Genomic DNA, 20169 nt, shown 5'->3' on the forward strand with positions numbered 1-20169 from the left:
ATTCAATTTGCATAACACCAGTATGAGTTATTGTGTCACAGTTCCATTTAATAACAATGCCATGCTATGGATTGACATGATAGCTTATTATGGCTTCAAATAATATGTAAATAATATTTAAATGGTTTCTCTCAGAGCCATTACTGTCAATCAAATAAATACATATATTTTGGCTTCTCGTTTTTATGTCCTTAATGAACATTAAGAAACAGAAAAGCAACTTATACACAAAAAATCTAATATACAGTAATTTTATTAACAATCTGGTTTAAAATTACCAAGAAAACAACATAACTGAATATTAAAGCTAAAACTCTGATCTTTAATCACCCTGTGTGAAGATATTTCAATGGCTCACATATAGTCGGTCAGAACAAGTACTATTTGAGAGCATCAGTCCAACAAGAGACATTATGAATTGTAATACTCCCAACAGGCTGAATTACCAGTATCCAGCACTAATGATACTCACTAGCATTTAAATCATAAGCATCTTTATAGATCACATGCCATCCCTAGACCACAAAGAGCTTTGCAAAGATGGGTAAAAACTTTGTGTCACTCGTATTTCACACATGAGGTGTCAGGCACATGGAAGATAAATGAAATGGCACTTCTCTGCCATTGTAGCATCAATGCATTGGCAGTTTATCATCTTTCTTGTTCTTTACCTGTGCAATGTGCTAGGGCAGCCTTTGTGACTCTGGGTTTTGGAGCCTATACTTATGGCTTGGGAAAGTTTGGAATTTTTGGGTAGCGGTGGCCTACAAAACAAGGGAACTAGCTAAATGTCCTGCAGGCCCCCTCCAGTCCCATGCTCCTATGAGTTGCCTGAGGGGCACACAAGTCAGTGGCAGAACTGAGAATCCAGCCAGGCTTTCTGAGTATCAGAGCTGTGCCCTGCCTACTAGGTCAGTGTTTCCTAACCAGTGTACCACGGCACACTTGTGAAGAGGTATGCTGCAGACTTTTGGGGCAATGCCTTAACAGGTGTGCTGTGAAAAATTTTTATTAAGTAAGTGTGCCTTTGCCTGTAAAAGGTTGGAAAACCCTATACTAGGTGGTTCAGCTAAACCAGAGGCAATGTGTAGGAGGTGCACACAGGTACATGTTCACCCCCTGAGCATGGCGATGCACCCCCTGCAGAAAGGCGCCGCTGACACTGCCAATTGCCCCTGGCTGTTGCTGCTCCTGCCAGTGGCACTTGCAGGTGGTCGCCGACCCCTGGTCGGCGCTTGCCACCCCCACCCCCCCTCACCGCCGCCAGTGCAAGCAGTGTCTGTGGGAGCTCCACACTTACTGCTGCCAGGCTCCTGCTGCTGCACTCCCACCACCACCAACACAGCTGTGCCCCCCCAGCTGGCAGAGGCACATGCCATTTATGAGCTAAATCTTTGCCATTGTTTGACTTACAGACCTGTACATATAAATACTGTAGTACAATAAAAATTGCATTAAACAGAGTAACCCAGTTCTGCTCTATGGGATGACTCCAACAGGATTTCTGCCTTACTGCGGGTGCAGGATTGTTCCTTCCAGCATTATTTTCACTGTGCACACTTTAATATAGTGTGGCATGTGTTTTGGCAGGGAGATCTCCTCTGCAGGGTAAAGTAATTACCCTACATTCCAAAGGTTTGGTATCTTACCAGTGCTACACGGAAAGCCTGGGGATCATCCAGTTAGTGGCAAAATGGCTGTGTAGGCAGATGCAGCCAATCGGGCTGGGACCATTTTTGATAATTTGATTCACAGTTAACATTGTATTAAAATGATCTTATAATTAGCTTTGCCCTCTTTTGTGAGAGATGTGCACATTTGCTAGCAATTTTTGACTGCATACTTAATAGTTGGCAAATATGGTTTTATCTTTCCACAAAGAAAAAACAGGAGTGGCTTCACTAAATTTCCAGGCAAGAGTGGCCTCCATTGTTTTGCTTTTCTGTCTCTGGAAAAGAGGGTGGTGTTTTCTATTGTTTTGGCTGAACTGAATCAAGCCTTCATTTCTCATTGTCCAGCTTCCTCAGAAGGGATGCTTTTTGTTGACATGCCAAATGTCTACAGAATAATTGCTAAAAGGCAGCATGACCCAATAGTGAAGGGGCTAGACTGGGACCTAAGAGTCTGAGGTTTGATTGATTTCTCTGACACAGATTTCTTGTGTAACCTTGGGCAAACCACTTTGACTCAGTCTTTTTAGTTCTTTATCCATAATGGGGGGGTTACTAAAGTGTCCCTACCCCATAGGTGTGGCGAGAGAATAAAGAAATTAATGATTGTGAGATCCTCAGATATGACCAGATAAGTATCTTGGAGAGACGTCAACAATGGATTCTAGCTGTGATCCCTGTTTGCTGCTGGGGCCACACGTTGGCACTTTTCAGACTAAGCTCACTAATGCCAAAAGGCAGGGATGTCAAAGACCTGTCCCTCAGTGCCCAGGCATCTGGTCCCTGGTACTACCCCTGGATGTGAGCTGACCTACAAACCGTATGACGAGGCACTGGACTGGCCTTATGTGCAGGGTCCTGCACAACTGCTGCATGGAGTGCTCATTCCAGGATCCAAACTGTATGTGGTGCCCATTCCAGCTGATCTGGGATCCATGCTGCAATGTGGTATCCTGCCTCCTCCCTTCCCTGCTCCCACTGGCCACATATGGTACAATTCTGGACCAGCCAAGGCAGGCATTGCATATGGTGTGGGTCCCAGAGTGGATGCCACTGGATCCAACAGGCAGTGATGCAGGACAAACAGCCATGGGCCTGATCTGGACTACCAGGCCAGATGAGTTTGACACTCCTGCCATAGGGGAAAGGAACTATGCTCATTTAAGCCAATGATGTATTGCGTGCTTCATGTCCAAAATGCTTTGCAGATGTTTCATATTTAATCCTTAAAAGCTGCCTTGTAGGGATCTAACTACAATCCATAAGGAGAGAAAACTACAGCAGTGGGTTTAGGTAACTTTCCTAAGGCTACACAAGGAGTTGGTATCAGAAGTCTGTACTATCTGTAGTCCCTCAGTCTGTTGCAGGCTCAGGCCACTATACCATACCCCTTTCTGTCTCTGTAATACATTTTGTAATGATGCCAAACGGGCTGACCTTTCTTCAGAGAGCGGATAAACCTACAAATATTGTGTGTGTATAAATACGGAGAGAATGAAACAATTAGGAAAAGCAGCACACCTCACATATGCCTTTATGTAACAAAGCCAGAATTATTAGCATAATCACAGTATGTTCATTTAGCATTAGAATTAAAACTCAAGGGAGAGGCGGGGGCGGGGGGAAGCATGTTAACTCAGGCAAGCCAGCCAGACAACAGTTGGCCTTAGTAATTAGCAAACAGTGCCACTTTAAGAGCGCTCTTTTGGGACTCTCAAGGGAATTTTAGACATTGGGCCTGAATTTTCAGAATACGATTAAACTGCCAGACTGCTGTACAGAGAATGGCTGTCCCCTGAGGAAACCTTGGAATCACCCACCAATAAAAGCTGCGGACAACTCTTAGGATGTCTTTACAAGGCTCACAGTGTTTAGGATTTGTCTTTAAACCCCAGCTTCTGGAGCTGTGTGCTTATGCGAAAAATTCAACATTCTTTTTTTTTTTTTTCCTATAAAGAAAGTATCTAATCCTCCTGGTCACAGAGAAAGTCTGGAAAATAAATATGAATTTCACAGGCTTTAAACTCAGAAGGCAAATAAAATGAACGCTTTTTCTTTTTCTTTTTTTTTTTTAAATTGTGCACTTTTAAATTAATATGAGGATAGAGGTGGTGGCTTTGTGTCTTTGGAATGCTTGTTATTGGCAATCCTGGAATACATGGCTGCAAGCTATGCCATGTCCTGTACACCTTGTCGTCTTCTGATCCTGGTACCTATTTCAAAAGTTTCTCTCTCTCTTTCATATTCTACAACCATGCAGCTCTGGCAGCCAAAAGGCATTTCCCTTCATTCCACAGTATAGCAAGCAGTATACAGCAGCTGCAATTTAAAACACAATCCAGACCTACAGTATACCCCTGATCTCTACTTAGTAACTTGAAGGAGATGAAAGACATAATCCGCGTGGGAAAAGCAACATACTCCATACTGCATTACATCTACTGTACTTTGGCCTATGATAGTGTATTTAAAGCACAGCTAATTACTTAGCATAATGATTCAGCTAGGGCCATACATTATGAGTCTGTCTTGGAAGACTGAAAAGTATTTTTTCCTATATGGAGTATTTCAACTCTATAAAGTGCAGGAGGACTAGAAACAGACAGACAGACATGTAAAGGAGAGCAAACAAGAATAATAACTTTAAATACTAAAAGCATATTAATATTTCATCAGGAAAGCCAGAGGAACTGGCTAGCACTAGAAGCCTCATCACATGATAATCATTTGATAGGACACTACGTCCAGCCACAGGGATAATTCATGTGGATTATCTCTGCTCTATTTTCATTGGCAGTCCTGAAAGGCAGCACAGGACTCACTGACAGGAGGAATTTGGTTGTGTGAACAACTCCTGAGTAATTAATCAGGGTCAGGGCGAGATCTGGTTTCAGAGAAGGCAGGCTTGTTACTGACGCTGCATTCCAGCTTTCCAAGTCCGGCCAGTTGTCCCATTTCTTCTGTTTATGTAAGTAAGAGGATCACTGTCTGCCACAGGATATTGTGACATCCAGTCGTTTACTGAGTACAAGCTGGCAAGCTTACTTTTAATTTTTGTTCAGGCAACCCTCCATAAAGCATCAAACACTGCAAATTTCCTGGGATGTAGAACCCGTGTTTAAATGAAAGCATGCAAAGAGGCTAGACCAGAGGCCTGCCTTGACATTTAAGAGACGTGTGCTGATTTTCAATGCAGGGCACAGATTACGATTCAGGGAATACTAGGCAAAACTCAGTGGTTTGTCATGGTTTTGACCAAGTTTTGCGTGGAGATTTTAGGTATGTGCAAACACACAAGATGCACTCAAACCAAATGCAGACAAAGCTGCAGAAACCATCAACATCGAGTTGAAAATGCCAAATGACAAAGAAATCGCCTTTGAGAGGAAATGCATAAGAGGGTACGCTATAAACAAATAGGTGGTACTGAGCTTCTCTTCTCCCCATCTCATGTGACAAGAATAAAAGGAAAGTCAAATTAATTAAAGGAAGGCATATTCAAAACTGAGAAAAAAAAGTGATATTGGACTGTGAAACCACCTGACCACAGGATGTCACAAGAACTTTGTAAGAGGGACTGCATATTTATATAGTTAACAAGATTATCCAGACTTGTAACAGGCAATGCTGAATGTTAGCCTATTTAGAAGAGAGCTTTAACCACAGACTTCAGGTCTTAATGTAATATCTAACTAGTAAAGATCAGGATGAGACCTTACATGGAAACCAGGTACCCCATTTCTGCTTATTGTGAGGCTTTTTCCACCAGCCTCCAATTCATCTTTTAATGACCATTGTTGGTGACATGATTCTAGACCACATGCACCAGGAATCTGATATGGTAGGGCAGCTACTGTGTTATTGGGAAATCCTAAATACAAAGGGCCAAAGTCACAAAGGGGACAGTGGCCCACTCACCAAGTCATTGAAGCCGTGTCAGGTATGAATTTGACCTGCATATTTAGACTAATTAGTTTGTTCAAAACAGTCTGTTCTTGTAAGATGTCTCTTTAGATTTGTTGCAGCCATCTATAACTATCATGAAAATGTATCAGCTCAGGCATGAAATCCCCCTGCCATCCTTCACTATGATGATGAAGCTTAAGGGGGAAAAAAAGGGAGACAGAGAAAGAGAGGAGAATTTTACAAAGCTACTTATTTGGGAAGAGATAAGCTGCATTTCAGCAGGGTCCAAAATATCATGAGACTGACGAACTGCACCATGGTCTAAAAAGAATGAAAAATCAGCAGAGATGAAAACTAAAACAGCGTGTCTTCATCTGCTTTCAAGGTTCTTGCACTGCAAGCAGCACCATGCCTGAATAAACATACGTTTCAGGGCTTCTGCATGGCTTTCATTTGAATTTGGATCAAAGGTCCGGACAGGTGGTTATTAGCCAGATCTAAGCAGTAAACTAAGGGCACATCCTCACATGATGCAACATCGCTGTAGCAACACTATGGCAACATAGTGTCCATGGGTGTCTACATGTAACCAGCAGCTACTTTGCTGTGGTGATGTGCTCCTCTGAAGCAAAGTAGCTACTAAAATAACCGTGCCACACGTACAGCGCAGTATGAACTGCTATTGAGTCGTGATTTAGTACTTCCAAAGGGAATTGCTAAATCACGGAACAGTAGCAATGTCACCATAGCGACACATGTAGATGCGCCCTAAGTGTGCTTATGACCAGTACCCTCAAATACATTGTGCTGGTCCAGGTAGGCTGCCTCATTAAATAGGAGCAGGGTAGCCAGGTCTGCACAGCAGTTGGGACAGTCTAATTAGCATGGCTGAGTGCCAGGGCCAATAAGCCTGTCCCATGCTAATTAGCCTGCCCTGTGGCACTGTGTAGGGGGTGGCTATTAGCGACACTGCTTCCAATATAAGCAGCAGCCTGCTCAGAGCAGTGCAGTGTGGATGAGGACATGATGATAAGTTTATTATGCAGATGTAGCCATTTTATACCAACCTTTTGCCTCTCCTTAGTGTAAAGTCACACAAATACCCTAAATTTATGCAGAGAAGACCATGAAAAAAAACCTCTGCAAAGAGCTTCTTTATGGTGAATTTACTAATCACTTTTGCTGTGTTAAGCATGGGATAAACACATCTCTCTTTCCATGTTGGGCAACAGATGCCTGCACTTGTAAAGGCTGAATCTCAAAACTATTCACTCTGCTATCCATTTCTGCTTATGTATTTACAAAAAGAAAAGAACAATTGAAAATGAATCCTCCTAGGTCCTTCTGAAGAAAATGATCCATTATTTAGGTCACCCATATGAAAATATCTGAGACTAAAAGAATTGCAGTACAGCAGCAAGTCTGAAAGCTTAGAGAGCACGCATTTAAACTGCATCCATGATGGGACTAATGACCACAGGATTTACATTTTTCCTACACATCACTGTTTTCCATTCCTTAGCTCCAAGGTGGTCACTAGAAGTAAACAATGCTGCATACAGTGGAATATATCAAAACATGCACAAAACCCAACCCCACTAGGTGCACAAACACTACAAAAATGGGTTGGCAAAATGATAGCATTTCCATGAAATATAGTGTCATCCTTCCAACATGTAAATCATGCCTGTGAACAGGCTTAGGGCAACAAAATGTCTGCTGACAAGCACCATCATTCATGAGTCATTGGAGAACAACTACCTCCTGCCCTCCACCCCAACCCAAAATGCATCAGTTACAAGAGTACACGCATTTCCTCCTTCCCTCAGCTCTTCCTCCTGTAAAGTATCCTGACTTTCAGAGAACAGGCTTGTTCTCTTTCCCAGTAGCAAGAAATGTAGAGCAAATATCTCCAGAAGAAATTTTAATTGTTATGCAATGAACACATTTATCTTCTGAGCAGGCTGGATTGCAGGGACTAAGTGGTACCAGCGTTATCTCAAGTGACAAGGACTGTGTTTCTGTTTACTTCCTGGGTTAGATGTCATATGCAGACATGAATTCACTGGAGGTGTTCGAGCCAGTTAATGCAGATTATTAGAACTTTGGGGTTTTGGAACAATATGGTATAATAATATAAATTGAAATATGTATTAAAACAGGGTAGCAAATCTCAGCTGAAGTACATTTTACATAAGCTAAAGCAACTGACACAGCCAAGTGGGAGAAAAAAAGAATAGCATAAGGCAAGAGTTGAAAAATAATTAAGGCTTTAACTTAATTCAATTACAGCAAAATGTGTTCTTTAAAAAAAAAAAAAGAAAAGAAAAAAAAAAATCACATTTTCCAGTAATTCTGATTCAGTTACATTTTTACAGTATATAAATAATTCTAATTAAGCTCATATAGGGTTAGCTTTCCTGCATGCAGGCATTTAGAAAAATGTTAAATTAAATTATCTACATGCACTGGAAACTTAATACAAAAGATTATCCGAAAAGCCAGGAGCAGCAGGCCAACATGAACAAATCTCTTATGTAATGTCTGACAAAGGCTAATGTGGGTGCAGAAATAGAGCTCATATTTTCCTAGGAACCATTCTTTCTGCAGATGAAACATTTAATTATGGATCTGAATCCATAAATAGACTGTTAATGCTGGGAGGGGGGGAGGAAAACTGGATGCAGATACACCACTGGATTAACAGAGGATCCTAAAAGAAATTTATCAATGTCACAAGTAATTAATTATAACTCTACATCTACCAATATAGCCATGTTTATCAGCCAGGATTCCCAGAATAGCAGGTGGCTGACAAAGTGCTTAGTGGAGATTTTTGCTTGTTCATCCACCCATTTGTGAATCATCTCCCTTACAAACAGTTGTCTTTGAACTGCTTGTATTGGATCAAAGAAATTCAGTGTTGGTCATTCTTATGATCTAGTGCAAGACTTGTGACACCAGATTTAAAAAAACCCAAAAACTTTCCAATTCCAGCAGCCATGTGCTTCTGTATGAAACTCCTAGCTTTCATTTAAAAAAAGATAAATCAGCTTTGAGTCCTCATGGCTGCTGAGGAAAGCTTGAAAATGTTAATCCCACAGGGACCAAGCACTAGAAGGCAAATACGAAGAACCCAACGTGTCTTATGTTTAAATTCTCATAATTTTACGACCGTCATGATTTTTTGGGCCAGATCACGTTTTTTGAAATCTTGATGTTGGCAAAACTGAACACTCACCAATGCAAGCAGGCCAACTGCAGTGTAGAATTGTGACTATTATTCATGTATATAAAAGTGATACTGAAAGTATATACAAATATTAAAACTTGGAGTTTTGCGAATCCTGTTATTAACAAAACTACATTTACACATCACAGAAAAAAGGTTCGTTTTGAAAACTGAAGGCAGTACATCCAAGAAGAAATGAGTAACACTGGTTCTTTCAAGAGATTAGCAGGACATGGGTGTTCTCAAATACAGGCCACTAGTTCCTGGCCTTTGGAACAAATGTTGTTACCATATGATGATTTTTCAATGATCTTTCTTAAACAAAATATTGGTCTCTCTCCATATCCTCTTACAACAGTGAGCAAAATGAAAGTATTTTGGCCAGGGAAAGTGAGAGTCTCCCTTGCTTAGAGCTTTCAAACAAGGTGGTAGTTCCTAACATTTGTGCTCAGTACCATCAGCTATAAACAGTAGCTTGATTCCTTGAATGCAACTTGAATCCATAGCATTCTGACCAGAGATATGAATGTCAGGGAGTGAGCCATCGTGACACATAAGATATAAATTAAAGTGACCATAGCTATCTACATGACCTCCCGGGCCTCATACCAAAATGACTTTCCCAGCCGTGGCAGGCAACAGGGTTGATACCATTACAGGGTTTACAGTTACAATGATGGAGATAGATATACTAGATACCTACAGAACATCCACATATGACCTGTAATGCCTCCATTTGAACCGGATCCTACACATGCACAGTTCCTTGAGAAATCATGCACAGGTGAGAAGGCCCATTGAGCTCAGTGGGACAACTTGCCTTGATAAAGGCAGAATGCAGGGCAAGGCAGCACTTAAACTAATGGGTTCAGAAGGCCCTACCTTCTGCCTGTCTTCAGACTAACATGGCTAACTCTTGCCTGTTAGACATGAGCATAAAGGGCTGCAAGATCAGGGCCCTCACTATCTCAAGTTAACATGAAATACGTGGGGGGAGGGGAGAATCACATGGCAGAAAAAAATAGACCTGGAGTGCTTACCTGGTCATTCAAAGCTCATTTTAATTATTGCATGCAGTCATTTTCCTTTAAGAAGCTGATTAAAAAATAAAACTGGGGGCAAATGTAAATCGTATAAATTAGGGATACACCTAAAACAGTCAAGGAAGAAAACCAAATCCAACACACTACCAAGATTAACATTCAGTGCTAACAAACTAGGCAACCAATACTACCACTCAGGATGCGAAAGAGTCCAACTGAGATCAACCTAAGCGAGGGAGCTAGATCATAGAATGGGGAATAAGTAGGACTAGGAAAAGTAAGGCACATGGCATTGAAGTCACCATGGCAAATGAGTGGAAGAGTCCTGGACAGGGAATAGAGAAGTCCGACTCTGACCTGAAACTACTTTGAAGCTAGTAAATCAATTATTCCTAATCTGCAATTGTGAAAGAAAAGAATCAGCTCAGAAGTCTCCTGATTCTGCCTGGCCCTAATCTAGGTATGAAGAAAGTGGAAAAAGCAAAGCAGCCTATTCCTGCTCCTTTCATGGTCCCCATAATGGAAAGGCAACATGACAAGGACGGTACTGTGTTGCTCCCCAAGAAATGCAAAGTGCTGCAGAAAAGGTCAGGTGGGCAAGGCTATGGCAATGGAGTTACAGTATCTGGCTGTGGAAAGGGGAGGAAGATGCACTGCAGTCAAGACCAGAGGCAGACCCAGAATCTCTACAGAGAGAACTCCCAGAGAGACCCAGAACCTCTGCAGAGCTCCAAGACGGCCCTGTTCTCCTGGAGAGAGACTTCCTCTGTGGTGGGACCAATCCAATGCTGGAATGGGTCCATATTCCACCACTGAGCTCTCAAAAAACAAGCAGGTTTCCAAACACTAGCCGATGGCAACAGTAAGCAAAAAGGGTCTGGATTTTAATATGAATGGACTTGGAATGAAAGAATGGAGCTGAGTGAAAAAGCAATCAGCGCAAAAAAAAAAAGAAATAAAACCACGTTTGCCTGCTGACCTTCTTTTATAAATAAGCAAAGAGCACTTGGGAATGACATCACAGAGCCAAATCCCCTGCCTGACAGAGCTGCCAATAGTTACAGATTCTGCCCAGTTTCCTCTTATAACCCTCTCTTTCCCCCAGGTCAGTGTAGGGTTATTCAGAATGACCACAAGTGCTATTAGAGTTAGAAGTCCATCCTTTCCTTTAAATAACAAATCAGTATCAGAGTACTATATGCACCTCAGTTTCAGTCATTAATTTGTATATTATTGTATAGTGAGGTCAACTCCAGGCAAGTATTAGATTATTTATAACTTCAAAAAGTTATTTTGCAGGCTCATTTGCCAGACTTCCATGTGAGGCAGCATTTGATAGAAATATGGAAAATGGCCTGAACTTTAAATGACAAACAGATGAGAAGGTCCGATGAAAATCAAACACTTTTGAAGCCCATGTGTTTTCACAGGGAATATAAATGGGATTTTTAATTGATGTTGACTTTAGCTCATGGTAACATTTTGGGTGATCTCAATTAGCAGGATTACAAGAACCAGTAAAGAAAAGAATTTGATTATGGCTAGCACTAAAGAAAACCTGGCTATCCTCTAGGCTTCCCAACTTCAGGAATAATCCCTTTCCTCCTGAAACTATCTGCATCCAACATTGTTACAAACACACTGTACAGAAACTGCATATTAAGAGGTAAGAACTGTCCTCACCTCCCTCCCTACCCTGCCCCCACCCCCATTAGACTTTGACATGCTAGATTTCCTTAGAAATTTGGTCACAATTGGTTATAGGTCTAGCCCCAAATTCTGAATAAGTGGTTCAAATACCAGATTTGCTACACACTTTCTATGGGACTTCAGGCAAATCACTTTGCTTCTCTGTGCCTAACTTTCCATCTGTAATGTGTAGATACTTCCCTGCCTCATAGGTATATGTTGTGAAGATAAACTTCTTAAATTGATTAAGTCATTCAGATGCTCTGTCATCTCTGCCTATTGGAATCACAAAGGCGTATGAGTACCCATGTATACGGATGTTTGCTTATTGCAAAAGACTAGTTGTTGGTTTTTTTTAAACTTGGCTTACAAAGAAAAGTTTCTACCAACAGAAGTTAACAATGGTTATCCTGCTTTGTACAGGTGGGCAGAATTGTTTTAAAAACAGTGCGAGAAAAGCCTTTGTGCAGAAACAAACTCTAAATGAAAACTATCTTCCTAACTTAGCAGCTTGCATACAAGTGCTGCCCAAGGAAGGAAATTCTACCTGTGCTAGAAGAATTTTTACAGCATGGGTTTTAATATGTTGTTCCAACTCGGTAGGAAAAGTTAGATCAACTGTGTGACACATATTGTGGAGTAGACTAATTAGCTCTGCAGTAAAATTCCTCTGTCTACACGTGTGGCTATTAGGTCTGAGTAAACTAATTAACTCTGCCAGAGGTTAGTACTGCCAAACACAAGTACTATCCTATGGCAGAATTATTTCCTCTATTGCAGCACATGTGTAGATGCTGATAGGCCTGGCTGGGGCACAAGGGTGCTTCAGTGTGGGGGCTGCCTCCCAGGTAGCCCCACTCTAAAGTACCTTCATGCCCCAGCCAGCCCCCCTCTGACCCGAGTCAGAGCAGCCCCAGGCTGGCAGGCTGACCTCCAGGTTCCCTGCCAGCCAGGGTTTCTCCAATCCAACTAAATGTGCTGCAGTGCTGGGCACATGTGTAAATGCTGCACCTGGAAGCAATAAACTGTGGTGTTAACTGCACCTGAGTTTATTGCTTCACATTAATTTCACATGTAGACGCACCCACTGAAATCAGTTACACTGGAATTAAAATAGTAGAAGTGACAAAAGAAGTCAAGGCAATTTAAATCAAGAGGAACTTCTGCTACTAGAATGAATATGAACAGGATTGTCACTCAGGTCAATGCATCATCATTTAAACAAGCCTGCTGCTTCTTCCAAGTACATTATAAACCAGGCACTTTCTACCTGATGGGATACGACTAGTGATGAAAGAATGGCTCTCTCTGCAGTCCCTTGATCTGTTTTCTGAGGCAGACTGACAACCATTTATATGCAACCAACAATGAGTAACAACTTCAGGAGATTATGATTTTTGGCCCCCTCTGCCATGCAAAAAAGAAACCCTTAGGAATAGAAAAGATCGGTGGCCACCAGGCCACCCTAACTGCCATTTCAATTCCAAGTTTCTTGTTTGTCAGAAGCTGCTGTGAGGTTAAATATGCCCTTAAGCATAAGTAAATTCTGAATATCTAATGTTTAACACAGAATATCCTTGAAGTATTCTTGCATTAGAGTTATATTCAGGTTCAATGGAACCTGGGGTACACGCACTGTTAAGTAAATTAAATAGTTGTGTGTACCCAAAGTATCTCCCCATTCTGCAGTACCCTATCTATACAGAATCTGGTAAAACAAACAAAAACACCCAAAACTGTGTCTGCAATAGGTAAGTCACACATTTTTCCTCTTCCTGAAAGAATAAGCATTATATATTACCAGCTAAAGAAAGCTGCTGCTCAGAAAGCTGATGAGAACTCGTGGAACAATGGAATTGCTCTTCTAAACCACAGTCTCTTCTGGGAATATAAGCTCTAGGCTTGTTATTCATGCAATTAATGTTTCAATGAAATAGACCATTTTTTGTCTGCAATTTGAATGCTAGAAGATAGAATATCAAAACACCAAAGCATAGCATTTTGAAGTTATTTTTCTCATTAGGTTGTATGCTCCAGGATACAGTTGGAGCCCTTAGAGATTTATCATCTTTTGTACGACAAATCAGAGGCCTTGAAAGGTGTATAAGTATTAGTTCTGAAAATACATATGGCCTAGAACAAAGAGAAACAGATTGATCAAACAGTGGGGCAATGTACAGGAGTTAATAATACAAAATAATTCTGAGCAGTGGCCAGTTTTTACAAAGCAAACAGCTAAAATGTGGATGCCATATTGTCAATTAGAGCCAGTCATTTTCAGATGTAATGGGAAGTGGAATACAATATCTACATCTGATGTATGAGCACAACTGTAAAGAATCAATACCATCTGGTCGGGAAGCATTTGGTTTTTTTAGTCAGCAGAACTGGGGCAGTCAGACATTAAGAACAGTTCAGACAATATGGGAACCTCAGTTTTCAGCACATCATTTACATGGTAGTTTTGAAAAGGAGACCAAGCTTTGGGGGGTGCTTGACCAATAAATCTGAACGTAGGGAGTAACCTGAAAGAGAGCCAGGGGTCAGGGTAGAATCTGTGTTCCCTCAGCAAAAGTTTAACTTCCACATGTGTTATGGTATGGTCCGAATTCAAAGCTGTGTAAGTGGGGCCAATGCCAGGTCTCGATTGGATCCTGTATTTTCTCATTATGCCTGTCACAAGGCATCAAAAATAATCACACCACACAGCGCTACGAATGCTAATAAAATAAATAAACCAATGATTGATGGAGAATTTTATCCCAAAATATCAGCCATCCTAACTTATGCTTCATGGGTACTACGGCACTAATTGTTTCCATACATGCTTAGCTCTGGTTTGCCAGGAATTAACACCACTTCTACTTACTGAAGCTAAGTGCTTTGTGCCAACACCTTTTCTTTTAATCTTCCCATTCATATTTTAGAAGGTTAGTACTAGTCCACCATTTCCCTTTGCTTGGAAAGATGGGATTTCATAGATTTCATAGACATTAGGGCTGGAAGGGACCTCGGGAGATCATTGAGTCCAGCCCCTGCCCAAAGGGCAGGAAGTCAGCTGGGGTCATAGGATCCCAGCAAGATAAGCATCCAATTTACTCTTGAAGGTGTTCAATGTAGGTGCTTGAACCACTTCCGCTGGCAGACTGTTCCAGACCTTGGGGGCTCGGACAGTAAAGAAATTCTTCCTTATGTCCACCCTGAAACGGTCTTGCAGGAGTTTGTGACCGTTCGACCTCGTCATCCCTCGGGGCGCTCTGGTGAACAAATGTTCCCCCAGATCCTGGTGATCACCCTTGATAAACTTATAGGTGGCCATCAGATCACCCCTGAGCCTACGCTTTTCCAGGCTAAATAGTCCCATGTCTCTCAGCCTGTCATCGTAAGATCTGTTTTCCTGACCTCTGATCATGCGTGTGGCTCTCCTCTGGACTCTCTCAAGCTTCTCCACAACCTTTTTGAATTGTGGAGCCCAAAACTGGACGCAGTACTCCAGCTGCGGCCTCACCAAGGCCGAGTACAAGGGGAGAATGACGTCCCGGGATTTGCTCGAGAAGCATCTATGGATGCAAGCCAGCATTTTGGTCGCTTTACTAGCCGCAGCATCGCATTGCAGGCTCATGTTCATCTTGTGGTCAATGATGACCCCCAAGTCTCTTTCTTCTGTAGTGCTAACCAACGTAGCACTGCCGAGCCTATAAGGGTGCTGCAGGTTTTTCCTCCCAAGGTGGGATAAGTGAGCTCTAAGCAGTCTTGCACACACTGGGTGCATCTACACATGCATTGATGTGTTTTTCCTAACACATTAAATTTAGTACCTCAGGGCACTTTTACACACATTTCCAAGGTTGGTGGAGTGGTGTTTTGATTAGAGTGGCTCTAATGAAAGCGCCACCGCATCTCCTATATCAGCGTCTCTGCGCTTAAAAATGGTGGTGGGGGCCCTTGAACTAAAGCTTGTTTTAAGTGCCCCTGCCACCATTTTTAAGCACAGGGATGCTTATACATGAGAGGCAGGAGGCTGCTGGAGCATGACACTGCCATGCTCCAGCAGCCTCAATTAATTGAGTCTGCTGTGATGCGCTGGCTCTTCCAGGTTTAAACCTGTAACAGAACAGAAATTAAGTGTGCATAAACCACTTTCAACATGTCTGAAACTGGTTTAAAATAAACCTGGTTGAATGTAATATCAGACATAACTGATTTACTTCAAAGTGGTTTAAGGAACTTTGTCCCAGACCCCTTAAGCCTTTCCACTGGTAAATAAATGCTCTCTGTGCTGTGAGGGTGAGCAAACTCACAAAAAGTTTGGAGCAGGTTTGGGTTTCTAATAACACATAAGTCTAGGGGATGGAGGAACCATGTAATTATGCAAGAGATTTTTCATACTGGTGCATGTAAAGAGAAGAGCCCCATTCAAACCCACAGCACCCAAGGGAAACAACTCACCTACCTTGTCAGAGCTAGCAACAATGACAGACTGGAGGACGCTGCTGAAGCCCTGTTTTATCAGCAGCTGTTCGGTCCAGATTGGACCGCCCTGCAGCTGCACTAGTATTTCTGGCCCACCACCAAGACTGGAGGGCAGGTGGGAAGCAATAACATGAGAGCACGGGGATGCCAGAGAAGAAACCCCAGGACCCAGGAAGCAAGCTGCCTTTCACTGTGGGAGTTCAGAGGGGCCCCACTAAGCCGGGGATACCAGCACCAAGCCCACAGTCGTGATATGGTGGGAGAGCCAATGATATGGTGGAAGTGATATGAGAGTCGTGATATGGTGGAAGCCAGACTGAGTGACAAGCCAGACATGAGAGAGCCGGTAACACCCTAATTAAGGTTCTGTGTCATTTTCTTTTTCTTGTTGCTTTCGGTTTAACCAGAGGAAATCCATTTAGGCTGAACCCTGCCACCTGGGACCGAGAGACAGAAGGACCAGCAATTGTCTGGGACCAGACAGTTGCTAGTCAAAAGCCGGGCTCCAGTACCCAGGGCTGTATAGTTGATAAGTGCCAGGAAAAGAAGCCCACATTTTGGTGGGAACAGACCATGCTGGGAGACGCTGGGAATGGTGCCAAACCATCTAGGGCTATGACCATTCCCCACCTAAGAGGTGAACACAGCCAGGATTTCTTCTTGGTTCTTTTTTCTTTTGCTTCCTTAATTGAGGAGGGTGGGCCATGGCAGAAAGGGAGATATCCTGCCGCCCTCAGGAGTAAAGGGTGCTGCAGTGGGAGGTCTCTACCAGTGAGCACAAAGGCCAAAGGGCTGAGAGACTTACCCAAGTTCCAGTTTTCCTGTTTGCATAGCTCTTCATTTCTCCTTCTATCTAAGACACCTCGATGGAGGGATCATTAGGCCCAAAGTGGCTCTCAACCTGGAGACAGGCTCAAGACAACCACAAGCCTACAGGTTGAAGAAAAGAGAGAGAGCAACCACTGAGACCCAAGGATGAGACTGATACTTTAATTTCTGGGTGGCACTTGGACGGGGTGTACGTGAGGTAGGACCCCCAAAAGAAGCAGGCCCGGTGCATCAAGTCAACATCCAGCAAAGCTGATCACCTCCCAAAAAATTATCCTTCAACAACAAGACATGGCAGACAAGAATCAGGCTGAGCATCTGGATCAGGTAAGCCTGCTTCCCCATGGCCCAGTCTAGTCGGGCACAGGGCCCTATCCTTCACCAACAAAGAAGGAACACTCAGACATCTACACAGTTTAGATTGACCTGCAAAGATTGAATCTATTCTGCCTTGGGCTTTTTTACCATCTGTATTTATCCCAGCTAGGTTAAAGTGGTGTTATTCTTCTGAACTTAGTAGAGAGAGGTTAATTTGCAAGCTAAGGATCTGGCCCATAGTAGTTCTCTAACTTGCTGTTGTGCCATGAATATGTGAGAAGATTTTACACGTTATTTAGAGTTGTCTGAGGTTTTGTGCAATAGCTACCCCCCTCCCCCACAGGGCTTAAAGAAGAGGCTGCACTCTTGTGAAAACATAAGATTTAAAACAGACAGGCTTATCTCTTCATCCAGTATAAAATCACCAGGATTCAGTGACTTCACTCTGACTTTCCTTTTTGCTTAGGATCTGGTTCAAATTTGCAATCTTAAGAAGCTCAGTGTAGTGCTAGACTCTCCATACCAGATTGGTCAGTTCCTCTGAACTGCCCAAGAGTTCCTGTACTCCAGGTTCCTCGAGTTATTTTTTTGTTTGTTTTTTGAAACCTAATCAAGTTATCTAGAAAACAGTATGTTGATTTTTTTCTGCTGTTAATAACTGACATGCACTTGCAGCCCTCGTCAACTGAGGATCTCAAAACACTCCATAAGCATTGAGAAATGGAGTTATACAGCACTCCTGTAAGACAGAAAACCTCTTCTCCCCTTCCTCCCACCCCCATTTTACTTTTTGGTAAAACTAGGTACAGAGCAACAGCGTAGGGATGAAGCTGGATGCCTAGAGCACAGGGGAAGTGGCAGCTCCCAATTGCTGCTGTGATTGCAATTGTGTGGAGGCCAACTGCAGCCTTCTTTTTTCACCCCCTGCTCCACACGTGGTGCCCAGTATGGTTTCCCTATTTACCCCACCCTATATCCCTGGTCGGTGGCGGCCACTATCCATCACAGTCATTTCCATGGGTCAAGTAAAGGTTTGTAGATGAGATGCCACAGAATAGGCAGGCCAGTTCCTCTGGAAAAGTCAGAGGGGAGGGGATACAGAAGTCCTTTTGATTCCATTTGTTGTAACTCCCTCTGATTTCCTTTCACTTCCTTACTAACTATCCAATATTCACACTCTGCAATGCCATTGGTATTGCTTGCTTATGCTAAGTCCTGCTCTACAACAAAATCCAATATGTGACTACATTCTGACACAGATAAGTTTGATCATACTGTACTCAGTCAGTCTGACTGACTTCCACATGGAGGCCTCCCCATGAAGGAAGGCAGTATTAAAGGAGTTTATCACAATCTGTCCCATAGAACGCATCTGGCTGCGATACCCATTTCAAGATCTTATTATGAAAGATCTTGATCTGCCTATATCAGAAATTTAAAACAAAAGGGTGGGGGAAAAGGAAAAACAATTTTTCTTTTAAAAGATTGTTCTCCTGGGTCTCTTAGAGATAATAATTACTGCTCTGCTCAGCTAGGGCTGTCATTATATTGCTCAATAAAATGGATCACTTTCAAGTCTCAGGGGCATTAGGAGCTCCACAACTTCCGTGGAATGTGTCAGTTTTGTTTAGCCACTACAATATTTAATGCCTCTATTCTTTGCATTGTTTATGGATCAGCACTGAGGAAACCACAAGATGCTCAGCATACCCCAAGCAGCCAAACTTTTTAAAGAAATTAAATGTATAAGCAATTCCCTGGGGTTTGGAAAGACCTACAATGAAAATCTGTTTTAGGTATTTCCAAGTAGACAGGGTATGAGCATACACACAAACTGTTACTGCAGAACAGCTGTTACACAGGGAATCCCCACCCACTTTTATTTCTAACTTGTTCCTCTGTCCATACTCTTTATTGGCACAACACTATGTTGTAACACCCTGAAGACTAAGAACAATCCCACAAACAGGCAAGTCATCCTTTCTTCCATCCAGCATTTGTCTTTCCCATCAGGCCTATTCACTGTGGCATAGGTGGGGTTTCTCTCAAGGCTCAAACCTGCACTGTAATAAAAGTCATGCAACTCCTTCTGACCCCAGTGAGAGGAGATGTACCTTCAGCACACTTTGCTGCCCTCTTATCTCTAGCTCACTTCCCAAGCTCAGGTCCCTTCTCCCCCTCCCCCCACATGCCGATCTTCTACTATGTGTTTCTGGGATATATTCCTTTTATCTGGGAAGATGTATTGAGCACAGTACAGGGTGCAGCTGAGTCCCAGTTGCCTTGGTTTCTCACGCTGAGCTGGGCTTCTGTGTTGTAAAAATCTTCCCTATCCCGCCCCCCCCCGCAAAATAGCCCCCACTCCTTTGTGAGACAGTATTACACTGGGTTAGTTTCTGGTTTGATTTTGTAATATGTGAAAGTGTTGGAACCTATGGGGGGCATGCTTTATTAGAACAGCTTAAATGTCTACCCTCTACAGAGAAACCTAAACAGCCAGAATTTGAAGAACCCAGGAGAAAGGCCCTGCAGCTCTCCTCAAAGTTTCCTCTAAATTCTTCTACAGGGCACAGAGGTCCTTTCCTCATGAAAGAAAGGAAAGAATGCTTCCGTAAGACGGATCTTGAGGCACCCACTGAAGGATATGCCAAGTTCTGAAGACATTCTGTGCTCTAATGCTACCCCTCCCAGGGCTCTTGTCATGCTCCCCATCAGCTCTGCTAGGAGGGCTCCACTGTTCAGAAGTTAATAGAATGATAGGGGGGGCATGTCTACATGTGCATTAATACACTGTTGTTACTGTCTATTAAATTTAGTGCCTGTAATTCAATGCACGGGCACTGGTGCTACTGCACAGTAGCGCTGGCGTGCAGTCTTTTAGTGATGCTAATACATATTAGACCAATTCATTTGCACATTAGCATGGCTTTTGCCATGATGCACTAATTCACAGTAGAATTAGGCTACTGAGCATTTAACGTCTCATGTAGACACGCCCAGACTGATTAAG

The 20169-nt window shown here is 42.7% G+C and overlaps 1 long non-coding RNA gene across 1 annotated transcript in view; it reads right to left on the bottom strand.

Moving 5' to 3' along the window:
• LOC149873766 (uncharacterized) overlaps positions 1–16944 on the bottom strand; it is a 197071-nt gene extending 180127 nt beyond the window's left edge. The window contains exon 1 of the long non-coding RNA XR_016439882.1: positions 16819–16944. This is a non-coding gene — a long non-coding RNA (uncharacterized LOC149873766). The remainder of the gene's footprint in view (positions 1–16818) is intronic.
• Positions 16945–20169: the final 3225 nt, after the last annotated feature.

The sequence above is a fragment of the Crocodylus siamensis genome, chromosome 1 (genome assembly GCF_052110815.1).
Source record: "Crocodylus siamensis isolate JL-2025a chromosome 1, ASM5211081v1, whole genome shotgun sequence".
Lineage (NCBI taxonomy): Eukaryota > Metazoa > Chordata > Crocodylia > Crocodylidae > Crocodylus > Crocodylus siamensis.